The sequence below is a fragment of the Pezoporus wallicus genome, unplaced genomic scaffold, assembly GCF_028554395.1.
Source record: "Pezoporus wallicus isolate ANWC-B61680 ecotype Strahan unplaced genomic scaffold, APGP_CSIRO_Pwel_v1 contig_5767, whole genome shotgun sequence".
NCBI lineage: Eukaryota > Metazoa > Chordata > Aves > Psittaciformes > Psittacidae > Pezoporus > Pezoporus wallicus.
This window is the reverse complement of record NW_026640599.1, coordinates 6,254,530-6,266,215: the sequence shown is the minus strand read 5'-3', so window position 1 is coordinate 6,266,215 and position 11,686 is coordinate 6,254,530.

The window sequence follows — 11,686 nt, the reverse complement described above, 5'->3', positions numbered from 1 at the left end:
ATTTCTTAAAAATATAAATACTTGTAATATATATATTATTTTCTTTTTTTTTAATATAGGCAAACCCACATACTCTTCTTTCTGAAACAATTAGCTGAAAATAACAGTCTGTTCCACTTAGGAACACGATGTTTGTGCATATGTCCTTGCATAGTATATGACATCCTGGATTGCCTTGTGATCTAATAGTAAACCTTCTACCTTGTTATCTGTGGATCTGTGGCAAGCACATGACCTGTTTCTAAGGGTGCAATAGATGGTTAAAGGTACAGATTAAAAGAAAAATGTAAAATAGCCTGTAAGTTTATTACATCCCTTGGCATCTCTAAAATAGAATACTGTTTTCAGTCTTTGAGGGAGCAGCTGCTTATGTTGCAGCTTATATAAGCCACTTCATTACTGGAGTGCTCTGGTTCAAGTTTAAAAAACGTTTTCCAGACTTTGACTTCTCATTACAATTTAAGATAGATAGAAAACAATTTCAAACTCAAAAAAAATATTGACAGCAAAGCTAATATTTGTGCAGATCCACTGCTTACTCTTCTTTGCCTTCTTGCGGACAAGAAATTGTAATAGCTGAAATTACGTCAAATCAACATTTTGGGATTTGTTTTTGGTTTGTTTTTTTCTTTTACTTTTTTTAAAATAAGGTTACAGTTGAAGGAATAAAACTTGCTCGTTTTGCACTGCCTTTTCACTGCCCAGGCTGCCCTTCCTCTGTAACCAGACTCTTCCGAGCAAGTCAGAATGTGCTTGCTCTAACCACTCAGTTGTGCTGAAGTGATAATCCTTCAGTGGAGAAAGTGCAGAGAGTGGCCTGTGCTGTGTACAAAATTCTGCCTACTTAGAGAATTGCAGGGTATGGTATCCTCCCTCTTTGCTGGGTGGAGCTAAAGTGCTTCAACTGTGAAAGCTAATTTCTCTCTGGAATAAAATAAAAAGCCATACGGAATTAACTGTAAACATTTGTTCCATATAAGTTGAAGAGACGTAAAGGATCTAGGGATCTTTGATTACTTTTGCATCCTGAAGTGTGTGTTTTGTGTTCCGAACAGTTGCGGTTGTACTGAGGATATTAAAATTTTCTTTGCTTACATAAGACAGTGTTTCAGGAAGTAGTCTAGTGATCTCATACTGTATGAGTGCTACTCTACTAGTTTTGTGACCTGAGCTTTCTCTGAAAGAAGTATGGACTTAATATACTTAAAAAGCACAGTCCATTACCCTGATAAAGTATCTTTTTGATTGCTGATGTTTTCCAGTATTTCTTAAGCAGTGATCACTTATCTAGACAAATAAAGCTAACAATATAAATTATATACATTTGTAATTTATGTATCAGGTATGATGTAATATCTTCATATTATTGCCAAGCAAAGTACCAGTCAGGTATCAAATAACCATGAAATTAAAAAGAAAAGAAATAGAATTGAAGGGTTTTTTTTATCACCTTCAGGTCACTTTAATTTGTTTTACACAAACTTGGAATCTAGTTTTGTTGTCAGTGAGAATTGCTTGTTTTCACATATACGGCTGATTTCAGTAGCCAAAGACTTCAGCAAATCATGAAGTGCCTTGACATTGTTCTACTCAGGTTTTAAATAAGGCTTTCGTAACAGACTTACATGTGCATGTAGCCACCAGCATTTCCTCTGTGCCAAAGTGCAAGGCTGACATGGCACACCATCAACAGTAGTATTAAGTTGACTGGGGACAGTCTGTACAAACTGGAGAAAAATATATTTAAAAAGGTCTGTGGGACATGTGGTGGTGTATTTGAGGTTTCTAAGAGAGCTAGCTGATGTAATTGCAAAGCCACTCTACCATTTCTGAAAGGTCACAGAAACCAGAGGAAGGTTGTGGACAACAGGAAGAGGACAAAGTACTATTCCCAACTGTGAAAAGAAAGAACTACACAGAAAGAAACTGCACACTGGTGAGCACACCCTGGGAACAGTATGTAACATGTCCTCGTGGAAGCTGTTTGCTTACTTTTGAAGTGCAAGAAGGTGGCTGGAACAAGCTAAGTCAGATTTACCAAGAGTAAACAGTGCATAACCAACCTCATTGCCTCCTGATATAGAGGAAAAGGAAGGGGAGGGAACTAGTTACATCCTTCAAATATTAATCAAATACTAAATATCAAATAATGAAAGGTATTTATAGAGAAGATTGAGACATTCTTCACAAAGATGCATAATGATGGGGCAAGAAGCAGCAGGTCTCAGGAAATTCCGTCTGCATGTAAGGAAAAAATACTTCTCTGTGATAAGAATTAATATTGAAATCATGGTGGATCTTCTTTGCCAGAAATAGCCAAGACTCAGTCTGACATATGCAAGGCCATCATTTCCCACAGGAATTTGGGCAGCAGGCTCTCCGGAAGTCCCTTTCAGCCCGGCAAGCATCCTGCGGTTTTGAGCTCTCAGCAATCTTTCTTTCTCAGGAGAGCCAGCAGATGGCACGGTTCAACAGCACTAAAAATCCGCAAGCAGCAGTAAGGTGTGCTACACGCTGAATAGAAAAAAAAGCCATGTTTATTTAGAAAAAGGACTCAGGAAGAACCACTTCTACTTCAGAGAGGGGTATTCAGCATAGGCTTTTTTTTTAAAAAGAAGTTTATTTTATTTTTACAAATTTTGTAATTAATTTTACAAATTTTGTATTGAAGGTGTGTTGTGTGTGCCCAAGCCATGTTAACACTACACTACATTGGTAGGCCTTCCTGGTAGCATAGCATTAGTTTGGTGTTAAAGGTGATCTTTCCTGGCTCTCCATTTCTGACAGGAAGGCCATTTGACCTTTTAAGGAGCACCTTATAGGTGTCTTATAGCTAGGCAGCCTCATGACCTCATGTACACATGTGAGCTTGTTGAGTGAATGAAAGACATGGGCCCTCCAACACAGCAGAGGCATTACAGGTTGGTCCTCAGAAAGGTGCACCACCAGTCATCAATGGGACCAGGACCTGGAACTTTAAAAACAGCAGGCATCTGGGACCTTGCTGCTTAACAGTTTAGCCCATACTTCATTTCTGGTGAGCATCTGTGGAATCTGTGGGAAATGCAGAGGCAGGGAGCAGGCTGCACTTTCTGTGTGATTCTTTTCACGTGAACAGAAATGGTTGTTAGAGATGATTAGGGACTTTGTATAAGAGCAAGCAGTGCTCTTTGTATAAGAGCAAGTTTTAAATGAAAAGAGAGTAGATTTAGATTAGATATAACAAAGAAGTCTTTATTGTGAGGATGGTGAGATGCTGGCACAGGTTTCCCAGGGAATTTGTGGATACCCCATCCCTGGAGGTTTTCAAGGCTGGGTTGGATGGGGCTTTGAGCAACCTGGTCTAGTAGAAGGTGTCCCTGCCCTTGGCAGGGGTGTTGGAACTACATTATCTAATGTCCCTTACAACCCAAACTGTTCTATGGTTCTATGATTAGGCTCCATCTAATTTTATTGTTGATTTACTCTGCTGTTTATGTTATTGTGCTTTGATACAAGTCATGAATATATAAAAGCAAATGTAACGAGATAAAAAAATTTCCAGTGAAGCAAAAGACTTCTGGTTAAGTAATATTTGCCTTGGTAAACAGATACGGATGAGAAAGTGAGTAATTAAAATGTACCATGTTCAGGTACATCCGGCGTAAGTTAATGTCACAGCTGGAAGGTTTTCCCTAGCTCTTGTCAGCTTGTATGTATGCATTACCTTAATCTCTGGGAAAAGCTCACGGAAACGAGCAGACATGTAGTATAAACAGTTTTTATAAGATGATGACTACTTGCAACTGAAGTCTTTGTGATTACTGTCAGTTTAGAAATTGTAGTTGAGTGCTTGGAGTAAAAGCTTATTTATCTTTTATTAGTGTTGAAATGATGCTGCTCCTAATTATAGGACAAAGATGCAGGTCCAAACTGAACATTTTGAAGGTGTTTAATACAATGAAGTAGCAACATACTTGTATGAATGTTTGAGGGGGACAAGCTGAGCTGTCCGAAGTAGCATTTGAATGAGTAATGGTAGTAGTGAGGTGAATTTGATGAAACTTGCTTTTGACTAAATTCAGAAGTAATATTCAATGGACTTAGCCCTGGAAAGCCCACCCTCATAGCACAGTGGTCAGAGTACTCTTTTTGAAGAGTGGGAGGAAAAAGAAAACCTTTTCTTAAGTTATTTCTTTGTCAGGTTTGGGAAAGGAATTTGAAACGTGGTCTTTTTTTCCTGTGGAGCTTTTTTTGCTGTAGGCTGCAGGGGATTCAGGGTGGTTTCTTCTGGTCTTTGAAGCTGCTTTTCTGAAATATGTACTGGATTAAGAGCTGAAACCAAAACCTCTCCAAAGAATTTGTTAATTACCACCACAGTATCAGTCTCTTTCCCTGTGGCCAGTAGTTTTCTAGGTACTGGAACTGGTGTAAAAGGATGAATGTAATGGGTCTCTATCTCTGCCTGAGACAGGAGACAAAGATTTAGTTAAAAGTTCTACTCACAATGAAGCAGAGGAGTGAACTGCACCCTTCTGCAAAGGTGCCAAGACTGTGGAGGACATGAGATACATTTGAGGGCTGTTTCTCTGCCCTTACGAGTTTAGCATTGTTCATTATAAAAAATGCCCACAATGAATAGAATAAAATTATTGGGGTTTCTAATGTTATTTTTGCCCAGATCACTATTTTTCAAAGTTTTGCATTAACAGAAATTTAAATCAAAATTTCTTTAGATTTAACCACAAAACCAGGGATCTTGAATCTTGGAAACACTGTAACTGCATTAATGCAGTGCTTCTCAGCAAGTCTGATTAGCCCACAGACAGTGCGGTTCTAATGTTGCTTGTCCTGGAGCTCATTTATTGCGTGATAGTTTGAGGATCTCTGTGCCATAATCCACTGCACAGTGTACGTGTACCCTCAGCCATTTTAATGTCTTCCTTATGTTTCACTCATGCTTTCACTTTGAAAAAAGATTACTGCTCCCATTCCTTGTAATGTTCAATACTTACTGAATTTAGCAGACAAGGTGGGGCTTCAAAATTGAGTCAGTTAAATGAGTTGGTGGAAATTTACAGCAGCAGAGGTTGTCTAGTGGCCAGAAATGAAGGCCAAACAGAGAAGGACAGAACATTTCAGTCTAGCTTCATCAGGCTGGTAGAGTCTGTCAGGTCGCTTACTATCATGTGCTGAAGTAAGAAGCTCTTTGCCCTAGGAGTGTTGGAATTTCATGAGCTTTGTTTGTCATCAGCCTGATAGTGTCAGTGCTCTGATACCAGGATCCAGCCATAGCAAAGGGTCATGCAGAATAACATATGGTGATTGTTAATCTAAATTCCCTTTGATGTCAAAATAATGCCATTGAATAAGGTCCAGAGTAAGGACAAAAAGGGGAGAGAGGGGAAACAGGAAATAGGATGCATTCTCAGAAATGTGATGCAGTGCCAGGAAACGCACTGTGGATACATACACTTTTTCTTACATCCCCCATGTAAGGATGGCAGTTCATGCACACAACAGTATCACATGCTTCTATAGGAAGAAAAAACTTGATCTTTTCTTTCACTGACCTTTTTTTTCTTTATATATATATATATGTATTTAAAATGTGTGAAATGACAAAGTAATGGAAAGGACTTGGTTGTACTGAACGGAACCTTTGTATCTCAGTTTAGTGTAGAATGCTGACTTCTGAGTAAAAGTACCCAAAATGCTCAGAGTTGGGCTCAGGGTTCTTCATTGCTAAGCAGGGTATAACCACAGAGATAAGCAAACAGAACTCTTACTCCTAAAAGCACAAGCAAGGAGCTCCATTATTGCTCCATTATTGCTTTGCAAAATGCACTGCCTCGTTCCTGGAGTGATAACTGCTGGTTTTGCTCTATTCTTTTATGAAACACCATTTTAAGAGTTTAAAAGCTTACATTTCACTTTATGGCATTCATGCTTTTCCAGACTTTCTGTGCATGTTAACCATCAAATTTTATCATTTTTGTTGACTCTTTCTGGGCTACGTCAATGTTCTTTCTCTAAAAGGCTGCCAAATAATTCTCAGAGAATTATAAATGTTTTAAAAGAACTAGATTTAATTCTGCCTTCTTGTGTATTTGTAGCCATGTTTTGGTGTTGATGGTTTCATGAGTCTTCCTAACACCCAAGGCCCTTGTTATGTGTTTGTGTAATATGTGGGATTCAACTTTCATGACCTGTGCAGCAAATTTAGGAAGCAATTTTGCAGTTAGGCTCAAATTCTAAATAAGATTCATTAGGTACAAATCCATATAAAGCTCAGACAAGAAAATGTGCTGAATCTCACACAAATTAAACCTATATATTGCTGCACATTGTTGTGGTTGTGGTTCGAATGAAAGTGCAACATTGCACTAGCTGGCTGATTTGAGTTTGAATTGTGTTTGTGAGTTTAGACTAAGTCGCATAATGGTTTTGTTAACTCAGAATGTTTACATTTGTAAATTCACCCTTAGAAAGGACTCCTGCGATCTTCCTTGTTACAGATGTTCCAACCAAAGTTCTGAAATACATGGAAATAATGCTTAAGATAATAACGACTTTTTTTGACCTAATATTGTTCAAATCTGAGCTTTGATGATTCAGGGTAGTGAAACTGTGAGCAGCCATACTGAGGAAGGGAACAATTACTAACGTATCAGGCCATGCATTCTTCATATCTGAGAGAATCTTTGTTATTTAAATGTCTTCTTTTTGTGAAGGGCTCTAGGAAGGGTAATGGTTAAATCTCAAGATTCAAAAATAATAGCAAGAAAAAAGTCTGGAAAGGGTTGCTTGGATTTATTTTTAACTGTCAGAAATTGTACTGTATAGACTTTTGTGCTCTTGTCATAAGAATAACTTATTGATGAGCACTGAAACTGCAATTCTTACAGAACAAAAATACTAGCTGTCTGATATATTTGTTTCTGATACTTACAGATTTCACTTAAAAGGAAATTTTTCATTTAGGATATGAAAACAAGAGACTATGATGAGAGAAGCCTTTGTTATTGACTGATCTAAACACTTCCTGATGCTTTTGCTTCCCAAGAACATGTATAGCATTGGAACTGAAGCCAGCTGTGCTGAATTTGATATGCCTACAGAGTTACATGGCTATGCTATACTAGATACAGCCTTGCATAATGGAGTAGCTCACTGCTAACCACAGACAGTGGGCAAACTGCTAGCAAGAGACAACTTGCCTCTTTTTGTTTAGCTTCCATTTTCCATGTAATAGGCTTCTGGTTAATTACAGGAAACTCAAAATTTGGGAAAACAGAAGCAAGTCTAGCCGAAACAGCTGGGTGAAGTTCGTGAACATTCAGAAGAAAAACACCATTTCTAATAGCATTCCTTTTTCTGCATGAGCCTCATTTACAAAAAGGAAGCTGAGGTAAAGGAGAAAATGATCTATGTAAGATCACTCAGATTGCTTTCTCCTTGGCAGAGGTTGTTGGTTAGTGTTTTACCTTCTGCTGAACTGATTTGACTCACTATAACAGCAGAAGTGTCTTCATTATTTGCCAGTTTTTTTCTGTGCATTGCATAAGTTACACTGGTTCATGGAGAAATAGGATGAACAACATGAAAGCTGGCACAACTAAGGCAACAGGAAGTGTGTAGCTGGCAAGAGCAAGCTCTTATGGTAGCTTGCCAAGTGTCATGAAAATGCTTCTGCCATAATGCTGGTGGCAGAACATGTCAAAGAAGAGCAGGTGTTCTCAAACTTCATTTATATGGTCAATCTTTTTATTCCATCTGGGACTGGATAAAGCCAATGGCCTTCTTGCTAATTTTGCAATCTTTTGCTTTATTGTGGGCATGTCTGTATATATAAAGAAAAGCACCTCTGTTCACATTATATAGACATAGGGAAGTTGATTTTTTTAGGGTGAAACCATGGACAAACTGAAGGAAAGCAACCCTGTGTCCTAGTGAAATGCAGATGGGGTGTTGCAGGTTCTGAGTGTTATGCTCAAAAGTCATCCCACAAAAAAATAAAATCAAGCCATTAAAAAATTACTAGTTTCATGCAGCTTTTTTCCTTCTAGATGTGTTGAGTCATCAGGGTTCACATTATCAAACTTGTCTTTCAAACCACAAATGCTTTTCTTTGTTTGTTTCTTAAGGTAAGTAATTTTTTTTCTTTATTCCAGAGCAGAAGGGCTACTGAAAAACAGCTAGTATTGTGAAATTCACCTTACTATGGCAAATACAGCTGGTGCTGAGAAGGAGCAGATGTGCTGGGCCAAGGCCTGGGGAATAGTTCTGGAGAGCCAGGAGCCTGGCTGAAGCTGGCTGAGCTCTCAGGAGGGTGCTCTACAGTGTGTTTTCTTTGGAGACAAGAAGTTCTTGCCCTTTGTCATCTGCTGGCTGCTCTTTCATATTCCTGCAACCCTCTCAGTTGTACTAACATAACTGTTTTCCGTTGTACTAACATAACTGTTTTCAGTTGTACTAACAAACTGTTTGTGGTCTTTGCCATAAACTCATTCCTATGTGCTAAAAAAAAAGGGTATTTTCATGATGAGGGCTAGGAATTGTAATCCAGGGTTAGAAATAAGGAACTGAAAAGGGAAGATGCAGGAATGAGACGGGACCTTCGTATGTCTGGATTCACACTAAGGAAAGCAAATAATTCAGCTCCAGCCACCAGACATTTAGAGGGAGAAAAAAAGTTTATTGAGAGAACTGAAATGCAGTTAACTATCTAGCTGCTGTCTGCTTGCTTGCCTCTTCCCTGTTCCTTAAAGGAAGCATAGGGACTGAAGGGCTGGGAGAGCAAGGAACGGAGGTGCTAGAATGATAGAAACCCATCTCTGCCAAGTGCCAGCCAACTCCATTGCCCTGGTTCAATTGCTGATTCAAATCCCTCTTCTCAGTGAAAATCTTGATTATTTTAAATCAACAGTTTTCATAGAATCATAAAATCACAGACTGGTTTGGGTTGGAAGGGACATTAGAGATCATCTAGTTCCAAACCCCCTCCCATGGGCAGGGACACCTTCCACTAGACGGATCACTCAGAGGCCCGTCCAACCTGGCTTTGAACATTGCCAGGGATGGGGCAGCCACAGCTTCTCTGGGCAACCTGTGCCAGTGTCTGAGCAGTGCCTCACCACCCTCATAGTCAGGAGCTTCTTCCTAATGTCTCATCTAAATCTACCCTCTTTCAGTTTAAAGCCAGTCCCCTTGTCCTGTCACTACATGCCCTTGTAAAATGTCCCTCTCCAGGTTTCTTGTCAGCTGCTCTAAGGTCTCGCTGGAACCTTCTCTTCTCCAGGCTCAACAATCCCAGCCCTAAGCCTGTTCTCATATGAGAGGTGCTCCAGCCCTCTAATCATCTTCATGGCCCTGCTCTGGACTCATTATTTTGTTAAAATATTCCTCTGAAAATATTTATTTTAGTACATCTTTTTCAGTTGAGCTTCATGTTTACCTCTTTCTCCTGCTCACCACCTGAGGTGGTAGGGCCTTCCTGCTGTTAGCCATCAGAGTAGTCTCTCTCATACTATTGGCTCCTGCTCTGCCCCCACCTGACAGCCATGCTCTCTAAAATGAAATACTTTCAAAGGAGTATTAGTGATAGACACATTGATTGGATTCTCCCATTGGAAAATAAATCCAATAAAGTAGTCCCACTTCATTTTTGCCCTCAGCCTTGTGTTGCTTCAATGCTGCAGTATGTGTCTACAGGAGGATACTTATGGGGGCAGCGACATTTAATTAGGGTTATTGCAGTTTGCCTTCACACCTAGCCTCAGGACAACAGCTTTTTTTTTCCTTATTCTTTTTCCTATTTCCATTCCTCAGAGCAGGATCTGGTTTCAAATTATGTTAAAAGACTCAGGTTTTCTCTTTTTTTTTGACACTGACCCAAACAAATATGTTCCACTGGCAAAACCACTCTTCATTCTAAAGCGGTTTTTATTCCTCCTTCTCCACCTTTTTTAATCTGGCAGAATCTCCTAGACAGAAAATAATGATCTGGTTAAAATCTATAAATGCTATTGTGGGCAGAGCACTCTGAATTGATGAGACACTATTACCCTATGCGTGTGTCTGATTTGGCTATTATGAAACAGAATTTGTGTGTAAAACTTTCTTCAACTATTTAATGACTGGTAGTCTCCCTTTGGAAATTAAGCTCTCCTTCATTGCATTAAATGCTATGAATAAAATCATGTACTGTTTCAGGATGAAAATTTGCTCTATCAGATGAACTTTACATGGCACTTGCCTTAAAGTTGGAAGATGCTTTATACATTCTTTGCTAACAAGAGTAAGTAGTGATTAATGCATCTGTAAATTGTTCTACTGATGCATTACATTTTAAATTGCCTGAGCACAGCCAGCAGTAAAACTGACGCAGATTTAATAATTGTGGAGCAGCAATACGTGCTTGATATCTTCTTCCTTGGAAAACATTCTGGGGGCTCTGGTAATGTTTACCTCTTATTGTTGGTTTTCCTCTCTACTGCTTTATCTCAACAGCATTTCCTTTCAGCAAGAGATCCAGAGTCACCTGTACAACAGAATGAAACCTCTTTTTCTGGGCTTCTACAATTGGATGATCAGCCTTTCTGCCAGTGGCAGCTCTCTGAAACTCACCTTAAAGAGGTAATCCAAGGGTAACTGCATTACCTGTTCCCATAGCTCAGACACCTGGCAGTTCTTTCTTTTGAATTTATGCACTTTACATTGTTAGTTTTAATAAAAAAACAAGTTAGGTCTTTTAGACAAAAAGATGTGTAAAGATGTGGTCACAAAATCTAAAGCAGCTTTAACTTTTCTGGCCCTATTCACAGTATAACAGAATGACAGGTGAAACATAACCTATAAAAAAGTATTCAGCACAGATTAATCCATACAATTTTTCTCTTCTAGATCTCCATTCAAGGGCCTGATACAACTTCAGTTTTGTAATGGTGTAACACTGGTGACTTTTTCTCACTGTGAAGTTTCAGTGGCATAAATCTAAGTGTGGTAGTAGTAAATTAACCCTTCTTTTCAAAAGAATAGCTCTCCTCTTGTCTTGGGGAAAATAATAAAATGCAGGTTTTAGTTGATAACTGATGATTAAACCATTTGAACATCACAGGAAACATATTAACTAAATGTCTAAATAAATTTAAGAGAAAATAAGGTTTTTTTGCAGAGTGGACAAGGCATTCAAAGTTCAGTGAGTAAAGAGGTAGAAAATCAGTGGAGAAATACTGCTGTTAGATTATTAGGGTGGCATTGAATAAAGATGCAATATCACAGATTACAATTCATATTGAAAATCGCTGGGAGATGATAACCACAGCTTTTTGTTTTGAAACACTCCTTGTAATAGCAGAAGTTCAAAGTAAAGGAGTGGGATGTACAGAAAACAGCAGATTAGATGGAAATCACCAGATTGTATTGTAAAATAATAAATATCCTGCAGATTGCATTTCACTTGATGCATGGTGTACTACAAACACCATAAACTACAAAAATCTAAGTTTAAAGAGCTAAAATTGTTAGCAATACCTCTGCAGTTGAGTCATATATTGAAGTAACTTCTTATACATCCAGGATAAATGTTAAAAATTATTCTGGTTGAAGCTTTTGATAAAAAGGGGAGAGGGCTTTACTTTAACCTCCTACATGAGTTGAGTTGCTGTGGGTATAATTCCGGAGATGGATTTGCTGTCCTTAAAAT